We start from the raw sequence: 12,857 nt of genomic DNA on the forward strand, positions 1-12,857 counted from the left end.
TTAAAAATAGGTCAGCAAATGTCAGATGTCAAGGCCACCTAACAGCACATGCCACTTGAGAATCTATCTATCTATCTATCTATCTATATCTATATATATATATATAATATACATAATATATATATATATATATATATATATATATAAATATACATATATATATACATATATGTATATAAATAAATAAATATGTGTATATATATCATATCTATATCTATATATATATATATATATACATATATATATATATATAAATTTATATATAAATATATACATATATATATATATATAAATTTATATATAAATATATACATATACTATATATATATATATATATATATATATATATATATATATATAAATATATATATATATATATATATATATATATATATATATATATATATATATATATATATATACATTTATACATATATATATATATATATATATATATATATATATATACATATACATATATATAAATATATATATATATATATGTATATATATATATATATATATATATATATATGTATGATATAATTATATATATGATATAATTATACATTTATATGTATATATGATATAAATAAATAAATAAATATATATATATATATATATATATATATATATATATATATATATATATATATATATATATATATAAGTATACACACACCCACACACGCTCATATATATATATTGTTACGGCTAATATGTCACTAAGAGAATTAAGGGGAAGAGCAGCTCCGCTGAACTCGATTCCTCCTAATGCGGAAGCCAAAATTATAGACGAGAAGTCAAATCTTAAGGATATGGCCTGGTATGAACGGCTGAATACCACGTAACAACAGCTCGTGCTAAAATACTACTAGTGACTTGAAAGATTCTTCTGGTTAATGCATTTGTATGAATTCATTCTTCATGCCATATAAGGCTCATTGATGCCGTCAAGTTATTATAATCATTCACTTTGATTGTTGATTGTTCATTTATTTATCATCTTCTCCCATTAATGTTATTTTCTTCAAAGTTTATTATCAATGATGTATTCTTTTCTTAACTATTATCCTTTATTTATATACAAACTGATTAATTTAAGTCATTTATTGTCAATCATTATACGTTATTTATTATGTTAATTATCTTTCCTTTTTAATCAAAGATTATATTTCATTAATAATTAAAATTAATTATTATCTGTGAATTGGAAAAATACGAAACACAATATTTACCAATTATATTTATTTCCTTCACCAGTGTAAACAAACAAAACACAAAACAGATGGAACATAACCAAAAATCAACAAAACAAAATTCCGACCTATATTACTAAAATGTAATATATCGCCCTAATCCTAACATAGAAGTCAAATACGAACCCAATAATGGTAAAAACAGAAAAAAGGCAGAGAGGTCTGGCCCAGGCCTATGGCGGTGGAGGAGTGCACGAGTTCCAAGATCTTATTTATTGCTATTTATTTATTTATTTATCTATTTATTTATCTATTTATTTATTCATCACCTGCCCGTACTCCTTCTAAGGAATACGGGCAGGTGTAGTGAATTGCGAATAAAATTATATTTCGCCTTAAGAGTGTAAAAGTAGCGCCACTGCCACCACCCATTTAATTACCGCATGGGAACGGAGGTTGTTGTGGGAAGGGGATAGTGTAGACGATGCAGGAAAGGAGCGATAGGTTGTGTGGATGTGTGTGGTGCTTGTGTGTGGTGTATATGGTTGTGGCGAGAATATAAAGGTCGGTAAGCGTGAACTACGCCGAGGAGAGGCGTGTGCGGGGACAAATCTCCAACGCAATTAGCAAAGTAATTGACTGTAATTTATAGTTATGCTTACTACTGATATCCTTTCCCTTCACAGGCTTAGGGGAAAACTCGAGATCATATGTAAAATGATTTATGAAAACAGTAAACGATAAAACACTGAACAAGAAAACGATGAAACACTGAACAAGAAAACGATGAAACACTGAACAAGAAAACGATGAAACACTGAACAAGAAAACACTGAACGATAAAATGAAAACACTGAACAATAAAATCATTAAAACCTCTTATAAAAATCATACATAAAAGAAATAAAATCACAAATAAATTGGCACCGAATCACTGGGTCACTTTTCCGAAGAAATAACTTTGCCAATGTCTCTCACCTCCTATATTCAGATATCTCCACAACCACTTATCTTAGAAAGAAGGGGAAGGTCCGTGCCGGGGCTCCCTCACAAGCGGCCAGGGTCATGACCTATCCTCGAATCCCCCGAGATAGTCTTCTGACCTCCCACGTCAGTTCTTACGCGGGAGTAAGAGAAAATCAGGGTTTCACTCTATTACTAAATTGATAAAATTCATGTTGAAATACATAAAAAAAAACTATAAAAAGGAAATATTTCAATAATAAAACTTGATAAAAATGTCACTGACTTATGAAATTGAAATAAAAACTTCACGTTCAAAGAACCATCGCAGAAGTTGTGACAATATGTAAAATCTGATAAATAAAAGTAATTAAAAGTAAACCATTATAAAGATGTGAGAAATAAAATACGACTTAAAAAATTAATTGAATTCTGTTCCATTATAAACACTGAAATAAAATAATAAATATGCTTAAACGTTAAAAACTTAATGAGGGTCAAAACCCATCTGAGGTCGTGGTGTCGGGGGTCAAAGAGGTGCCAAGAAAATAATACAAAATATGTTTATTTAAAAAGAAAAGAAAGTTGTGGTTCCTCGCTTATTGCATATCGAAAGTGAAGCGTTTTTTTTTAGTAGAAATTTCTAATGATTTTGCGGACTTTCCAAAACTAATGTGAGAATTTGAGAACGGCAGCGACTTGAACTTATATAAGCAGCAAAATGTTATCTGATAGACATGGCATCTTCTCCCTACAGCCTGGATGAAGGGCCTATAGATACTTTAGAGATCTTTTAATATAAAAATGTCACTTCAAAATATTGCATAACATATATTCCTTTGCCACATATTTCGTTGAAATTTTTGAACGATAAAACTAATTCTAAATTCTGAGCCAGCCTACGTAGAAGACAGGACTTGAGTCTCTTTTCTAGAATCTATTTATATTCATATCTCTGTTTTTACTTTCATCCGTCTATATATTTTTCTATCTGTCTCTCACTCTGCCTGATTGCACCTGTCCCCCCCCCCTCTCTCTCTCTCTCGCAAACGGCATCTGCATATTCTTCGTTGTTTTTCTCCCCAATCGTCGATTAACAAAAACTCGTTTTTGCGACAAATCTTAACCCTTTCCAAATGCCATTTTGGATTTCTAATGTTTAATACCTTCCCATTCAGAAGCAAAGATCCCCCTTGCAGTCTGGTAACGGAGTAGATGCCAAAGGAGTACGGGTAGGGAACAAGCTCTTTAATAAACGGGTAACTGGCACCACAGGAGAGAGTGAGCGAGCCCTGGTCACTGGGCCTCGGCTGGAACGCCGCCTGCACAGCAGTGGACTCAGTGGCCTGGCATTGGTCTCTTTGGCTGTGACAAAACGGGAGACACGGGATTATGCTTAACGGACTACGTGTAAGAGTCGTTTGCGAGACTGATACGAAAAGGTAGGTGACTATGGTGTGTCAAAGCTTATTTTCCATCTTGTTTTATGTACTGGTCAATAGCTTCGTGTTTGTGTGTAGCGATTAAATGTTTTGTATGATAATGATTGTCTTTCCTGTGTTTCCTTTACATCAGTTGGTGGCTTGTGCATTAGTGTTCCGTCGTACAATATGCGTGTTGATGGATTATTAAGTACTCAGGCCTACTTATAAATGGAATCTGTTGATAATATTTCGTTTCAATACATACCCCATTTTCCAAAAAGCTGAATGAATTTCCCATCGGCTTCATACTAAAACCATACGCAATGTATTTACAAACACGTGTATCATAAAGTACATGTATCTCTATGTCACGTGTTGACGCATGCTGCCTCTCCTCTGCCCAGTCGGGTTTCATCCTCTACTCTGGCAGCGTTCGTTACGTAACCGCCAAAGATTTAACTGAAATGTTATATTTCTTCGTTTATTTCCATATATTTTGAGAGTCTGTGGATTACTCCATATACAATTACTGAGAATGCATCCCGATTTTGAAAAGAAGTGTTGCCGGGCAAAGTGGTGGGGCCAACAGTGAATTTATGGCTGCGTTTTCCTGGTGTAACGTGTTGCAAATACCTATACAATTATGTCTCGCAAGAATGTGAAAGAGGAGCCACTGCCACCACCCATTTAGTTCACGTATGGGAACGTCGTGTATATGTGAGAGGAAGAATAGTGTGGAAGACGGATGTGGGGAAAGGAGCGAAAGAGTGTAAATGTAGTATGTGTGTGTGGTGTATATGTATGGTGCGAGATCACAAAGGTTGGTACGCGTGATATGAGCCGAGGAGAGGCGTGTGCGGGGAGAGTCGTCCAACGCAATTCAGCAGATCACCACATTGATATCATGAACAAAAAAGAAAAAAGGCAGATCACTAGAGGGAAATGGGCTGTTACTACCCTTCCTAGTCTCTTTTCCAACGATCAAGTTCGGGCGTTGATAAAATGAATTATACATAAATATTTATTTATTCCGGTATCAAACTGATAAAACAATAAAACGAAGTAGTAAAACAAAACACACAAACATAAAACGAAACGAAGGTATTAAAACAAATCATAAAATGAGGTAAAACACAGAATACAATAAAAGGAACGATAGCAAAATGAACTTAAAACATTAAAATAAACCGGTAAAACGAACTGGAACAATAAAACAAACGATAAGACAGAAAACACTTAATACATTAAAATATGAACATAAACACGAACACAGTAAAACACACGACAATAAAAACCCCGAAAACGATCATTTTAAAAAAATAATGCACTTATCACGAGGTCACTTGGTCGAATCAATAGTCTGGCCAATTACTCTTACCACCTTATGTTTAAAATATCCCCACGACCACTTCGGTCTTCTTAAGACAGGTGGAAGCCCATTCCGGGGTCCCACAGACCGTCTTCCTTCTATCGGACCCCCGGCAAGAATCCCCCTGACTTTGTACCTGCATTTCCCTTGTTAATTGTGGGCGGGAAACAGTGCATGAAGTTGGTTCTCTTTTCTATTTAAAACTGATAAAAACAAATCTTAAAACTAGTGGAAATATAAATCTAAATTAAAATAGTAAAATAAATTCAAATGACAACCCATAAAATGTAAATTAAAATAATTGTATAAAGAGAACCAATGTTAAAATCACTTAGAGTACTTAATATAAACCACTTGAATAAAAAGTTAAGAAAAAAGTAAAATAATTAAGATAATTAATATTTAATAAGTATTTGTAAGAATCAAGTTGACCTCTTGCTCTTTAAAAAAGAATATGTATGAATATAAATCTTAAAACGTAAAAATGAAAGTATCATCTTCGGGGGGTTTATACATGATACAATAAAATAAAAACATTAGAAAATAATTTATTTGGTAAAAAAAAAAAAAAAAAAAAAAATATTGGGCAGCGGAATGGCAAGAGTGGCGAGTGCGCGGCATCCTCCTCACTCCGCCAGATAAACGCCTTTTTCTATAGTCCTGCGGTTGCTTTCTGTCCTCGGAGAAGGAGCCACGCAATAGAGTTCTTGCCATTGTTCAAAGGGGTGATGTTACAAGCAACCCCACAAACCAAACCTTGGAAATTGCAGGGCATTTAACGCCACCTCGCGGGTCGCACCAGGTACAAGTGTTGCCACCTTGAGCTCCTCTGTTTTCATTTCGCTTGCCTGAGGGAGATGTCGGAGGTGAGAAAGGACATTTCAATATGATTGCATTACCTCCTGGAATGATCTGTGGATGGACAGTGAAGCAGATCACTACAAACGCTAGGGGAAGGGGGGGGGGGTGACGCAACAACGGGGGAAGCGGCAAAGGTAGAGAGGACGGGGAATGGGTGCTCTTTTGTGCCAGTAACTGCCTCGCTGCCTGTCTGTCTGTCTGTCTCTTTATATATATATATATATATATATATATATATATATATATTTATATATACATATCCATATATATGTATATATATATTTATATATATACATATATATATATATATATATATATATATATATATAAATATATATAAATATATGAATATACATACATATATGCATATTAAAAAAAATCATATCACATATACATTAACAATATATATATATATATATATATATATATATATATATATATATATATATATATATATATATATATACATATCACATACCCACACATACACATATTTTTTTCTTTCTCCCTCTCCCTCTCTTTGACCCACTCACACACTCACCTTCTCTCTCTCTTTCTAACTCACCCACCCATTCACTCTCTCTCTCTCTCACGTTATGTGTCCATTTTAACTCACTCCCCCGCTCTCTCTTTCTCTTCTATCTCTCTCTCTCTCATTCCTACCCCCCCCCCTCTCTCTCTCTCTCTCTCTCTGGCTCGCCCTTTTTCTACTTGAGTGATCTGGCAACACGGGCGTCCACCAAAACAGAATGCAGGCGAGCACCTCCAATCATTTCTATCTTGCAAAAATTCGCTGCCTCATCAATCATTCAGCAATATAATTAAATTAATTGCTGTCGAAACAAATTTTAAAAACGTCACTCTATAACTCAGAGAAGTTTACCAGATATACAACAATCTGAGTTGCATAAAAAAGATATATATACTTGATGATTTTACCAAAGTTGGAATCCTGTGTAATGTTATAAAATGTATCGGTCTATCATCTACCGACGAGCTTGAAACATTCTGGTCTATACGTGCTTGCCTCGTGAAATTAAACTCTACGGGATATAGTCCACATCCAAGGCTCCTACGCGAGGAATTCGTAGTGAAACACATACTCGAAAATGTCTTCTCCCTCCAGGCAAAGTATAGAAAGCCTTCTCTCCGTCAAACCAGGAGACCTTAATGCTTTCTAAGATGGTGAGCTCACATTTGCTTTCAAACTGAACTCATAGGAGAAACACCTTATAGCAACTGTCGACCGATAGGGACATGTGCCGTTGCTCTAGTTACAGAAAATACACAACTTAAATTCCACCCAAAATCGGACCATGAACTAATATCATGACTGAGCTGAGGTTCTGGACAATTCTGATGGCATAAACCACTCGTGTCTTACTCCCTTCTGTTTCCCTTTAGAAGAGGTTTCACCCGCAGGATCAGCCACGCAAGCATCAAGATCGAAGAGCTAATTCAAGCAAAATAAAAAGCCAAAAACCAATGGTGCAGCAATATATAAACTGTAGGGAAAATACAAGATAGAAGATTGAATCATTATCAACAATTATCAGATAAGTTACAGCCACACTGAAAGTTAACTGGTGACAAGATAAGCTGCCTGTTCTCTCAAATCACCAATCGTTTGGCAAACACCAACAAGCAGTCCAAGCCGACCGCCAATCCGCCAAGAGGGAGAGGGAGAGGGAGAGGGAGAGGGAGAGGGAGAGGGAGAGGGAGAGGGAGAGGGAGAGGGAGAGGGAGAGGGAGAGGGAGAGGGAGAGAGAGAGAGAGAGAGAGAGAGAGAGAGAGAGAGAGAGAGAGAGAGAGAGAGGGAGAGAGAGAGAGAGAGAGAGGGACAGGGAGAGGAGAGAGAGAGAGTGAGAGAGAGAGAGAGAGAAACTGCACAGTCACTCCCGCTGCTGTTGAAGGATTCAAGGCAAGATAGGCAGAGGGGGAGGAGGAGGAGGAGGAGGAGGAGGAAGAAGAAGAAGAAGAAGAAGAAGAAGAAGAAGAAGAAGAAGAAGAAGAAGAAGAAGAAGAAGAAGAAGAAGAAGAAGAAGAAGAGGGAGGAGGAGGAGGAGGGGGGGAGGGGAAAGAGAGGAGTATAATAATAGTAATGATAATAACAATAATAATAATGAGGAAAAGAATAAGGAAAACGAGGAGGCAGCGGAGGAGGGGGGTGGGGGAGGAAAGAGAGAGGACGAGGGAGGAGTTGGAGGAGGAAGAGCAGGAGGAGGGGTAAGGCGCCAGGAGCAGGGAGGGGTGTGCGGGGGGGGAGGGGGATGGGGGGAGTTGCTAGACCCTACAGGTATATACTGGTTGGACAGGTGCACCGGGGCGGGGGGTGGGGGTTGGAGGGGGAGTGGGGGGGAGAAGGACGGATGCGTTGGTGCGGGAGGTAACGGAGTGGAGAGCGAACAGGTGGAAGGCGAGGAGGAGGAAGAAAAGAGGAGGAGGGAAGGGAGGAGGAAAAGGAGGAGGAGGAGGGGAGGAGGATATTAAGAAAAAAAAATAATGAGAAGAATAAGAGGCAAGAAAGGAGCACGGCGAGCGAGAATCAGCGGACGAAAAAACAAAGAACAAAAGAAAGAAAAAAGCAATAAAACACGACTTAAAAGACCGAGAGAATAAGAAGACCAACAACGAGAGGCGTCCAAACCGAGCGAGCGAGGCCCTGGCGACTGACCCCCCGGCCGAGGCGCGGAGGGCACCGTCGGCCGCGGATAATTGACCTGTGTAGCTCCCCCGCGTGTGATTCCGGCGTCCCCCAAGCACTCAAGGGGCTTCCATTACACCGCCATGACCTCCGTTAAAAGAAACTTAAAACACCGAGTCATTGATGATTTTACCGAAGATTTTATCGCGGTAGAATTATACACAGACCGAGGAAGCTTCGTTCTCGGGACGGCATACATGCCACCCAGACGACCCCAGTTCCCATACCCGGACATCATGAAGATCATGAGAAGAAACATTCCGGCCTACATAATAGCCGACTTAAATGCCCGACATCGCTCACTCGGACAAAATAACAACAATCTAATGGGCAACGAAGTGATCAACCTTATACACCGTGACATAATCACCCACCTAGGACCAGACTTCGACACTTTCCTAAGTGCGAGAGGGAAAGGAAGACCTGACATCTTATTAGGAAATAGAAATATACACATGAATTATGCCATACAAGAAGGTCCACCAACAACATCGGATCACATTCCTATTATCTTCACCCTGGCGACGTCACCCATCATGATCCCGCAAGCAAAAATGTTTGACTATAAAAGGGCTGACTGGGAACTATTCAAAAGAGATATAGAACAACATATGGACCAACCTACAGGAGAAGAGGTCACATTTAATAAAGAATGTGTAGACAGCAAAATCGATAACTGGTATGCAACGATTGAAAATGCTATGAACACAGCCATACCTAAGAGAAATTACATAACTCTGCCTCACCCCTTGACAAGTGACCATCTCAAGCTGCTAACATGGAGATACAGAAACATCTTAGAGATAAAAGAACATCTCGGATGGACGCCTCTTCTACGCACTCAGTACAAGCAACTCCAGGAAGAAATGAAGGATGAAAGCAAAACATTAGCCACAAACCACTGGAACAAACTTATGGAGGAAACAGAAAAGAGTATAATAACCCTAAACATTTCTGGAAGAAAGTAAAAAGACTAAAAGGAAGCAACTGTAAAGGAACACCTTGCATCATAAACACTAATAACAAGAAAATATCAGACGATCAAGAGAAGGAGGAGGTTTTCCGGAGATTCTGGGAAAACGTTTTTAAAATCAACGATGAAGAGAACCGCCATTTTGATATGCAACACGATGCTATGGTGCAAGATTACCTCTCAAATAATAGACACAGACTTCTCCCATACAGAGAAGCACGAGCAACCAAACTTAGCAATGATAACCCTCTCACAAGACCCATCACAACAGGGGATATCAAGTCTATAGTTACAAACTTCAAGGATAAAGCCCCCGGCCAAAGTGGCGTGAGAAAGACTGTAATGCAGCATCTCCCGGATGTTGCCATTGCAGAACTGAAGGCAATTTTCAACTGGGCTCTTTCAATGGGCTATTTTCCAACAAAATTTAAAAATGCCATAATGGTCTTAATACCAAAAGCAGGAAAAGACCCCAAAAAAGTTGAAAACTATAGACCAATATCCCTATTAGAAATACCTGGTAAGATCTTCGAAAAAATCATCAATGACAGAGTGAAAATGCGCATGGAGAACAATGGTCTATTCAACCCAAATCAGTTTGGATTCAGGAAAGGAAGAGGAACACAACAGGCTATAACTTCCATATACGAAACCATAGCATTATCCCAAAGAGAGAGACAGCAATGTAATATGTCGTGACATAGCAAAAGCATTTGACAAACTCTGGAAACCAGGACTCCAAGATTCTACAAATAAATCTCTCAGACATCATCGAAAAAACTCTTTGCAACTTTTTAGAAGACCGCACAGCAACACTCAAGATTGGGAACATAGTGGGACCTAAGTTCCCTTTACTAAGTGGCGTGCCTCGAGGATCAATATTGAGCCCAACATTATTCATATTTCACACAGCTGATCTCGAAAGACCCAGAAACATTTGTGTAGATGTGAGTTTTGCAGACGATAACACTCAGATCATAATATACCCCTTAGCCAAGAAAGAGGCATTAGCAACAACGACTGTGAGTGAAATACGAAGAATAAATGACTTTGAGCATAAATGGAAGATCAAAACCAACAAAACCAAATTCCAACTTCTATCTATCTCAGCAACAAAACCAAGGGAAGTAGTAGTTGACAACGAGAGAAATAAAAACAAAGTCACAGTACTCGGCATGGAATTTGGTACACGTGGAGTATCAACGCATACAAAACGAAGACTAGCAACGGCCATATTCCAGTATACCAAACTCAAACGCTTTGCGAAAATGAGCTCAAAAATACTGCTCCATTTCTATAAAACCCTCATCAGACCAATCATGGAGTATCCGGCCATTCCCCTGTGCATTTCATCAAAGACAAACATAACGAGGAAGATAATCTGCTATCAATAGCAGAACTGCATAGCAAATACAAAGTGGAGACAATAAACACCAGACTGTACAACTTGGCAAGAAAAGTCTGGGACAAATTAGAAACCATAGACGGAGAACTGACGGCACGATCACTCGAAGAGAACAGCTTCCCTCTTGTGGACGACCACTCGTGGTGGAGACGAATATCGCCCTACATCGAGAGCGGAGAGTCGATGCCGGACTACGCAACAATCGTCTAGGAAAAGCAGGATTTCCGAATATGTACATCAACTCAACTAACCTGTATATAACCTTTATTTTGTAAATATTTTTGTAAATAAAGTTGAAATAAGCAGCAAGTAGGTCTGCCCTACAACTTCTACATCTCTCTCTGCTTCATTATCCGACCTTCTCTTCCTAAGCTCCAGCTAGCTTGTTCCACATACATACACATACCCCCTCTCCCCCTCCACCTCTCCATATACCCCCCTTTCACATCTCCCCCTCCCCCCTCCGCCCCCTGCTCGATGCCCTCTCATCACGCGCCCGCGTTTTCCCATAGAGAGCTCCCGGGGCATCGTCGAGGGCAGAGGGCATCGTAAAAGTTGCTGGGTATCCCGAGGCTAAACAGGTAGGGGGTTCGGCGCCGCATGGGAAGGGGAGGGGGAGGGGGGGGGAGAGGAAGGGATGGGAAGGGGAGAGGGGGGAAGAGGAAGGGATGGGAAGGGGAGGGGGGAAGAGGAAGGGATGGGAAGGGGGAGGAGGAGGGGGAGGGATGGGAGGGGAGGAGGAGGGGGAGGGATGGGAAGGGGAGGGGGGAAGAGGAAGGGATGGGAAGGGGGAGGAGGAGGAGGGGGAGGGATGGGAAGGGGAAGGGGGAGGGATGTGAAGGGGGAAGAGGAGGGGGGATGGAAAGGGGGAGGAGGAGGGGTGGAAAGGGGAGGAGGAGGAGGAGGGGGAGCGATGGGAAGGGGAAGGGGGAGGAGGAGGGGAGAGATGGGAAGGGGAGGGGGGGAGGAAGGGAAGGAGGGGGAGGGGGGGGGATGGGAAGGGGAGGGGGAAAGGAAGGGATGGGAAGGAGGAGGAGGAGGGGGAGGGATGGGAAGGGGAGGGGGAGAGGAAGGGATGGGAAGGGGAGGAGGAGGAGGAGGGGGAGGGATGGGAAGGGGAGGAGGAGGGGGAGGGATGGGAAGGGGGGGGAGGAGGGGGAGGGATGGTAAGGGGAAGGGAAGGGGGAGGGGGGGAGAGGAAGGGATAGGAAGGGGGGGTAGGAGGGGGAGGGATGGGAAGGGGAAGGGGGAGGAGGAGGGGGAGGGATGGGAAGGGGAAGGGGAGGGGAGGAGAGGAAGGGATGGGAAAGGGGAGGAGGAGGGGGAGGGATGGGAAGGGTAGGGGGGAGAGGAAGGGATGGGAAGGGGGAGGAGGAGGGGGATGGATGGGAAGGGGAAGGGGGAGGAGGACGGGGAGGGATGGGAAGGGGAGGGGAGGAGAGGAAGGGATGGGAAAGGGGAGGAGGAGGGGGAGGGATGGGAAGGGTAGGGGGGAGAGGAAGGGATGGGAAGGGGGAGAAGGAGGGGGATGGATGGGAAGGGGAAGGGGGAGGAGGAGGGGGAGGGATGGGAATGCTCTATTCTACAACTTGGTAAACTCAGATTCTTTACGTTAGGTGTGGGGTTGCATTTCCAATAATACCCGATATTTTTCAAAATTACCCCCCCCCCCAAATTCCCTGATACGTACCATGCCCTCCCCAGCTATCGGGGCCGATATCGTAGTTATGCTTCGTTTGCGAAGGAAATACGACGAACGTTATCGGAAAATTATTCTATTCGCCCCCCCCCCCAAAAAAAAAAAAACGGTGTGGGGTTGCATTTCCAAATTAACCCCAGAACTTTCCTTCGTCCATATTAAACCATCACCACTTGGGAAACATCGAAGGAAGTCCCACCATTCACTCTCTGGTTTTACCTTATCAGCTTCCATACATCACCTCAAGCGCAGAGAGAATG

The 12,857-nt window shown here is 40.9% G+C and overlaps 1 protein-coding gene across 3 annotated transcripts in view; it reads left to right on the plus strand.

The window, feature by feature from the left end:
• Nucleotides 1-3,465: 3,465 nt before the first annotated feature.
• The window catches only part of LOC113805032 (major facilitator superfamily domain-containing protein 12), a 70,112-nt gene continuing 60,720 nt past the window's right edge, over nt 3,466-12,857 (plus strand). For 2 of the 3 annotated variants that reach the window (XM_070142154.1, XM_027355946.2), the window contains exon 1: nt 3,466-3,604. The gene's annotated coding sequence lies outside the window, so the exon portion shown is untranslated. The remainder of the gene's footprint in view (nt 3,605-12,857) is intronic. The other variant, XM_070142155.1, reaches the window with a different exon arrangement.

Source organism: Penaeus vannamei, chromosome 29 (assembly GCF_042767895.1).
Source record: "Penaeus vannamei isolate JL-2024 chromosome 29, ASM4276789v1, whole genome shotgun sequence".
NCBI lineage: Eukaryota > Metazoa > Arthropoda > Malacostraca > Decapoda > Penaeidae > Penaeus > Penaeus vannamei.